General features: G+C 44.7%; 1 protein-coding gene across 1 annotated transcript in view; it reads right to left on the minus strand.

Moving 5' to 3' along the window:
* The window catches only part of GNG2 (G protein subunit gamma 2), a 110952-nt gene extending 105320 nt beyond the window's left edge, over window positions 1-5632 (minus strand). The window contains exon 1 of the mRNA XM_006106483.3: window positions 5505-5632. The gene's annotated coding sequence lies outside the window, so the exon portion shown is untranslated. The remainder of the gene's footprint in view (window positions 1-5504) is intronic.
* Window positions 5633-8357: the final 2725 nt, after the last annotated feature.

The following is an 8357-nucleotide window of genomic DNA, read 5'->3' on the forward strand; positions in this document are numbered from 1 at the left end:
TGGGTGGTTGGTCAACTGGCCCTGCCCCTGATCGAGGCCGGGGCGGGGGGGCAACCTGGGGTGGGGCCAGGTGGGAGGAGGGGCTGAAGGAGGTTGGCTGGCCAGTCCCACCCCCTATTGGGGTGGGGGTGGCCATCAGGGGTGGGGCCAGCTGGGGGGAGGGGCTGCAGGAGGATCAGGGTGGTGGAGGCTCATAGGGGGCGGGGCTGGCTGGGGGGAGGGTCTACAGGAGGTTGGCTGGCCAGGCCCGACCCTATTGGGGTGGGGAGTGCAATCAGGGGCGGAGCCGGCCAGGGGGAAGGGCAGGGGGGGTGTTTGGCTGGCCAGCCCCACCCTTGATTAGGGTGGGAGAGTCCAAGCAGCAGCAGGCCAGCTGAGGGGAGGGGCAGCGGGAGGTTGGCTGGCCGGCCCCAACCCCTGATCGGGCTGGTTCGCTGGCCACAGTGGGCGTCATAGCGACCGGTCATTCCAGTCATTATGGTGTTATGGTCACTGGCTTTTTATATATATACTAGAGGCCTGGTGCACGAAATTCGTGTATGGGAAGTAAGGGTCCCCTCAGCCCAGCCTGCACCCTCTCCAATCTGGGACCCCTTGGCGGATGTCCGACTGCTACTTTAGGTCCGATCCTGGAGATTGGGCCTAAAGTGGCAGTCGGACATCCGGATGTCCGACTGCTACTTTAGGTCCGATCCTGGAGATTGGGCCTAAAGTGGCAGTCGGACATCCCTCTCACAATCCTGGACTGCTGGCTCCTAACCGCACACCTGCCTGCCTGCCTTGTTGCCCCTAACTGCCCCCCACTGCTGGTCTGGTCACCCCACGCAGCCTGCTGTTCAGTTGTTTGGTTGTCCCTCATTGCCCCCCCTGCCGGGCTGGTCGCCCCACGCAGCCTGCTGTTCAGTCGTTTGGTCGTCTCTCACTAACTCCCCTCCCAGCCTGGTCCCCCATGCAGCCTGTTCGGTCGTCCGTCCAGTTGTTCTGGTCATGAGGGCCCCTGGTTTTTTATATATATATGGATATATGTGTATGTATATATCTCTTACCTGGCCTAATATAGCTCTGTAATTCCTCTCTTCCTTGAATATCCATAGAACCAGAACTTGTGAAATGAATAGATTTGGGAAGTAAACAAACTCAGGGGTCATTATCTGCCAGCTCTCTATCCCTCACCCCCAAACACACACAAATTGCATTACAAAAAGTTAACATACAACCATCGAAGAACTCTTCAAACCATTCAAGGTCAGTGACTGCAACCGCAGCATAAAGCTCAGATAGTGTCCCTGTTAATTGAGTCTTCCCTAATCTTCTTGCCCAGTTCTCCTTGGCCCCATGTATACCCTACTTCACTAGTTTGGGCATCAGGAGTAAAATGTGTAGTGGGAAATTAAACACAGAAAGAGTCTTTATTTTTGAACAAGAAATTTAGATGAGAATCACATTTTATTAGTAGAAACCTGTTGTCTCAGAAACCTATTGTTGCTGTTTAACTACTACAGCCCTTCTCTATAGAGTTATTTTTGAGAGAAGTATATTACTTGGGCAGGAATAATACTGAAGTATGCAGAAGATTAAATACTAGTGTTATAGTCATATCTTTATGACACACTATGTTAAGAGATCCACCATTTAAAAATGTCTCTTCCAAAACAATCCAAGGGAAAAATGGGCAAAGGACTTGAATAAACATTTCTTCAAAGACTATATATAAATGGCCAATGAGCGCATGAAAAGAGACTCAAAATTACTAATCCTGAGGAAATGCAAATTGAAACCACTAAGATCAATTCATACCTATTAGGATAGCTACTATCAAAAACAAACCAACAAACGAACAAAACCTTCAGAAAATAACAAGTGTTGCTGAGAATGTAGAGAAAAGGGAACCCTTTTACACTGCTAGTGGGAATGTTAAAGCTAGTGGGAATGTTAAATCATGCAGGCAACTGCTGTGGAAAACAGTATGGTAGTTCCTCAAAAAAAAATAAATAAATAAACATAGAGTTAACATATGATCCAACAATTCCACTTCTGAGTACCCAAAACGAGATGAAAGCAGGGACTCGAACCATATTTGCACACCCATGTTCATAGCAGCATTATTCATAATAGCTAAAACATGGAAGCAACCCAGTCCATTAAATGCATAAATAAAATATGGTATATACATACAATGGAATATATCCAGCCTAAAAAGGAAGGAAATTCTGATACATGCTATAACATAGATGAACCTTGAAGACAAGTGCTAAGTGAATTAAGCCAGTCACAAAAAGACAAATACTGTATGACTCCACTTATATGAGGTTTCTAGAATAGTCAAAATCATAGAGACAGAAAACAGAATGGTGGCTGCCAGGGGCTGGGGTGGTGGGGCAGGGTGGGATTGGGGAGTTACTGTTTAATAGGAACAGAGTTTCAATTTGAGAAGATGTAATGGATCTAGAGATTGGTGGTGGTGGTTGAACAATATCAATATACTTAATGTCATAGAACAATACACTTAAAAATAGTTAAAAGGGCCGTAGCTGGTTTGGCTCAACGGATAGAGCGTCAGACTGCAGACTGAAGGGTCCTGGGTTCGATTCCAGTCAAGGGTACATGCCCGGGTTATGGGGCTTGATCCCCAGTGGGTGGTGTGCAGGAGGCAGCCGATTGATGATTCTCTCTATTCACTGATGTTTCTATCTCTCTCTCTCTCCCTTTCCCTTCCTCTCTGAAATCAATAAAAATATATTTAAAAAAATAGTTAAAATGGGAAATGTCATAATATATATATATATATATATATATATATATATATATATATATATATTTTATACAATAAAAAAAAAGTCTCTTGGAACCTTTGTGGTAGTGACAAAGATCAAGCATATGCTAACTTTCCCTCATGCCACTTAGGGAGAAAAAAATGCCATCTGAATACCTACCATGTCCCAGGCACTCACATATCCACAACAAAAGCAAAAACAAAATAAAAATCAATGAAACCTAACAGAAAACCCCACCACCTTGATTAGGTACGATTAACCCCTCGTTACAATGAAGAAACTAAGGTTCATAAATTAACATACAGGTCAAGTAGTAAAAACCAGTGGTAGGATTCAAAGGCAGATCTGCCAACTCTGGAAGCCTGCATTCCTTTCAGTTCATGACGTTATATTCTTCTGCCCACAACTGTCTTTTTGAACAGGCTTTCTGCTTTGACCATGGAGCTTTTATACTGAAAAGTTGGGCCTGCCTTCAGAAGTAGGCTAAAAAAGTCAGTCAACCAAATACATTCACTGCGTGCCTACCATATGAGGCCCAGGGCTGGCTATGAAGTAAGAGTCATGTTTCCTCCCAGCCATTGGCCATATGGCAGAAAAAAACCACACCACACATTCAATTAAAATTTCAGTGTTGGTCGACTCCCTCAAAAGCCACTGAGTACCCTGGGCTTTTGCATTATGTCTTTCAATTGTCCATATGGCCGGAATAAGTGGAAACAGTCTCATTTGAACAGCATAGGAGCGTTTTCATCTTTTGCCCCTAAACCTTCTACCATTATAATTACTGATCTGCTGTTACTCACTATTGTTGTGCTTCAAGCTGGAATTTAACAATGAAGGAAATGTGTGCTGTGCAGAAAACAGGCACCTCTTCATTTTCTGAAAGAGAGCAGGGGGCCCCCTAGACTCTCCAGTGCCTGTGGAACAAGGGCTTTATTTTCTTACTCTTGTGTGAAGCACCCAAGGAAGAGGAACGCAGATTGTCTCCACACCCCCAAACAAAGCAGTGCTGGCAGTATCTAGTGAATACAGCCTATAGATGAGCAAGTACCCGAGGGTGAGCCACATATTCATTCATCCACGACTTCATTTATTGGCAGGCAGCTTGATCAGAGCACTCCAGGTAGGGGCCTTCTGGACCCCAGGTCCAGCCTAGATCCCCTCTCCGGCAGATATCTCTCTGTTTGCCACAGGAGGCAAATGGGAAGTGGAACTGCGGAATGCGTGGCGTGACTTGTTTTGATTCAATGCAGTGAATCAGGGAGCTACGTGGTTTTAACAGCAGCAATATGTTGCCTCTTAGATATCGCACAGGTTTCATGTAATGAGGAACCTCAGAAAAGTAGATACTTTTCCTTCTGCACTGAAATATTCTTCTCTCTCAAAAATGTGCTGTTACACCACAAATCTTGGGAAGCCAAATCAATTTCCTAAAATGGCATTTTAAAAAACCCTATAGCTCCTCATAATTGAGGATGGTGATAAATGGCAAGGCATATACACGCTCAATGACTTATTTAGTTTAAAAACCTATATTTTAAGAATTTCTTAGTGTGTAAATGTGACCTTTCTATTATTTTTACTCTACTATAAGCACTTCTTTCTTTCCTTTGAATATGTGTCTTCTTTCATTCTAATAATTCAAGAAAAACCTTTTATCAATGACCATTTATTGCTTAACCGCACTTGCTTTTGGAGACAAAGCTTAATTTTTAAAACCAGCTACACGAGGGTATTAAACTCTTTCTCCAACATATGATGCAAACAGAATCCACAATCTCATTTCTTATCCGGTAGACCTAGTTACTGCACGTTTACATATCATTCATAAATATGTGAACAAGTCATGGTCACAGACTCATTAAGAGCATCCGTTACTCAAGAAAACCAAAGAATAAAAATTGCGTTCCGATCTTACTATTTCAGTCTGTATGCAGGTAAGGAAACAACTCAGAAACATGTAGACATTTAATCTCTCGCTGAAATTAATATGTATCTTCACCTAGAGATTTTAAAAAATCCATATAAACATAAAATCCACGTATACATTTGGGGCAAGTTAAACCTGCCACACTCCCCCGAGAAAGGATGCAACTTTAGGATAAGACCTACTGGCAAATGGTAGCTGTTTCTGAGGTTATCCTGAAAGCAGCTATACCGAGCAGAAGGAAGACACGCTTTTTTTTTTTCTTTTTCTTAATGGTAAATACTATCCCTCACATACGCAATTCCACCGCCTTTGTTGGCAAATTCTGAGTACCAAAGGATTTAAACCCCATCCCCCCCAAAGCCAAATCACAGTCATTATGCTGCAAAACAAAAGATACGCCAGCGCAATGTGTAGGAAAGATAATGCAATTAACATTTTACACCACTTACACCCCTAAAGCAGGACTGCGACGCTCAGAAGATCAGCGCACAGCTCCACAGCTCCAACTGATTTCCAACCAGCCCTGCTTCGCTTCCAAGAGAACTATGCAAACAGCTTCTTTCATTTACGGTGTTTTCTTGACCAGTCACCGAAGCGAAGCACTAATAATCTCTCTCTCTTTTTTTTTTAATGGCAAATGTGGTCATTCAAAAAAAGCCCTTCTAACAGAACCCATCCTAATCATTTCCCCCAGTCCTGAGACAATGTCCCGTCTGCCCTAAGAAATCTGCCCTTAAAACCACAGGCGCCGGTCCTGTTACTCGTTTCAAAAGGAGCCACACGAGAAGCATTTCTTTTACCTTGGCTGCGAGGTGGTCAGAGAAGAGTGGCTTCTCTCCTCTCTCCGCCGATGTGTGCAGCGAGCTCCGCGCAGCCCGCCCAGCCCAGCCCAGCCCAGCCCAGCCCAGCGGCAGTAGTAGGAGCTGCCCACGGAGTGGCGGCTGCGTGTGTATGTGTAGCAGCGGCGCCTGCAGCCCAGGGACTAGTCCCCACCCAGCTTTGTCTTCAGTCATCGCTTTTTCTACAGGAAGCAGCACATCTCCCACTTCCTCCTCCTCTTGGTAGCTGTGAGCTGCGTTCTTCTTTCCCTCTCACTCCATTTCAGGGCTCCCTAGGGGTCTCGCCTTTTCCTGGGCTCCTGACACTATGTGACTAGAAGAATCCCCCTCTACCTCTTTGTTCCCAGCCCCTTTGGTGCTCTGTTCCTTTTTATCCCTTTTGTTTCCTCACCCTCATCTCCATAACCGCCTTCAGCAACGGCCTCATCTGCGGACCCCCAGGCCAGCACACAGTCTGCTTTCTTAGCCTGAACTTGGCTTGTTTTCCTGGCTGTTGTTGCTGCAGCTGCAGCTGTTCTTTAAGGAGGGTCAACAGCCCCTGGCCGGGTTCTGGCCTTGAGATCCAGCCCCGGCCTCAATGGCTCCTTCTGATTCACTGTAGTCCCTTCAGATGAGCTGGCGGGATGCTTGCAGCACATTGCTGCAGCATTTTTCTCTGTTGCCAATATCCAACGCCCAATATCCCCAAGGCCCCACTACCACTGAAGTCTTGCTTAACCCATGTACTCAGAAAAGAATGGCCCTGATAAGTATTCTTGTGGGGCATTGGAGCTAAACCAAGTCCTGCAGTGCTACCTGTAGCCTAACAATGAACACATGTTCCTAAGATACTTGAGGGTGGGAAGGAAGGAGGGGGTCATAGGTGCTATATAGTCCCAGCCCAGAAAGAGAGCTCTCTCCTGCACACCCCCCATCCCCCTCTACACACACACACACACACACACACACACACACACACACACGCTGCTAGAACTGAAAGGACCAGCAGAGTCCTTCCTGTCACTTAGAAGGTGGTGCAGTGTTATGGACAAGAGTAGAGACTGCAGGAAGTCTGTTCATCCACCAGGATTTGAATCCAAGCTGTCATTACTGACTGCATGAACTTGGGCAGATTATTTCATTTCTACTTGCCTCGATTTCCTCACCTGCAAAAGGGAAATCACATTTTGTCACACCCCACGGCAGATATCTGAGGATGAAAGGAGATGGTACACAAAAACAATGTAGTAATTCCTGAAACAGAGGAAGCATTCGCATTCGGCACATATTAGCTCTTATTACTTTTAGAGGAAGATGAAGCTCAGAAAAGGCAAGTGATGTCTATAGTCAGCAGCCAAACCAGGACCAGTGCTTGGTTTGTGGATTCCCCACCATTAGTATATTCACGACTACACCCTGATGCTCTTGGTGGCAATTTGTTCAGCTTGCAAGTCATTCTCCTCCAATAACCACATAGGTGTTTTGCAGAAGCTACAGATTAACCACAGGCTGGGGATGGGTGGGGTTGGGGGTGGGGTTCCAGTGTCCAGGTTGCTCTGCCTGAAAAGTTAATTTTTTAAAATATTTTTTAAATTATGTTTTTTAACTGATTTTTAGAGAGAGAGGAAAGGAGAGGGAGATAGAAACATCAACATCAATTGGCTGCCTCCTGCACACCCCCTGCTGGGGATCAAATGGGTGCCCTCTTGGTGCAAACCACTGAGCCACACCAGCTGGGCTGGAAAGTTCATTTCCCCCAGCAACAGAGTTAATCCCCCAAACTCCACTGTTTAAATCCAGTCTCACCTGAACCATTCCAGCAAGTCAACTAACAGGAAATGGTGGAATCCAGGGCTGATGCTGGATAACTAGATCATCACGTAAATCACCAAGTAAGTCCTCCCAAACCACCTTGGGGACTGCGGCACATTAACCCAGAAGGCACAGCATTCAATTTCTATGAAATGTGCTGAGATAGTCCTAGGACACCCTTTGTTTTCCTTTGATGTCCCATGAACGTCTTTATTTCTTCCTGGAAATCTTTTATCAAAAAGGACCCTGGTGACAACTCACTAACATTAGAACATTACAAATGGATTGTTTTAAGATTAACAGTGAGGAACTGCTTTTGAACCACCAGCAAATAGAGTTGAGGTAGTGGGAAAGGATTAGATATGGATTCCCACAGCCTCCGGCAACCCTATGAAAATCAGACATGAATTACTTCTAAATCAGCAATCTTGGTGCCAAGGGTTATCAGAAGCTGTTATACAAAAGTTTAAATATGTATATGTGATACCAAGTCTAAGAAAAATGAGAAGCACAATTAATAATGGTTGGAAAGATTAGAGAAATAGCCCTAGCTGGTTTGGCTCAGTTGCTAGAGCGTTGGCCTGCAGACTGAAGGGTCCTAGGTTTGATTCTGGTCAAGGGCACATACCCAGGTTGCAGGCTCGATCCCCAGTGTGAGTCATGCAGGAGGCAACCGATCAATGAGTCTCTCTCATCATTGATGTTTCTATCTCTCTCTCCCTTTCCCTTCCTCTCTAAAATAAAAAATATATTTAAAAAAATAAAAATGTAGATATTCTTTTAAAAAAAAGGAAAGAAAGATTAGAGAAACAAATCTTTGGTGAATTTTATATAGTGGATTCTGGCATTAACTCTGGATTCAAATAGGTCTCTTTCATGTTTTTAATCCTCTCTCTCTTCCCTTCTCACTCTCCTCTCAGCCATCAGAGAGTGGTTGGTAGTTATTTTTTTGTCACATAGGAAAATCTCTCTCAGACAATAACACTGCTAGGAAGTTGTCTGCCTGCTGCTTGTTTCTTCATC

The sequence above is a fragment of the Myotis lucifugus genome, unplaced genomic scaffold (assembly GCF_000147115.1).
Source record: "Myotis lucifugus unplaced genomic scaffold, Myoluc2.0 scaffold_836, whole genome shotgun sequence".
NCBI classification, from domain to species: domain Eukaryota; kingdom Metazoa; phylum Chordata; class Mammalia; order Chiroptera; family Vespertilionidae; genus Myotis; species Myotis lucifugus.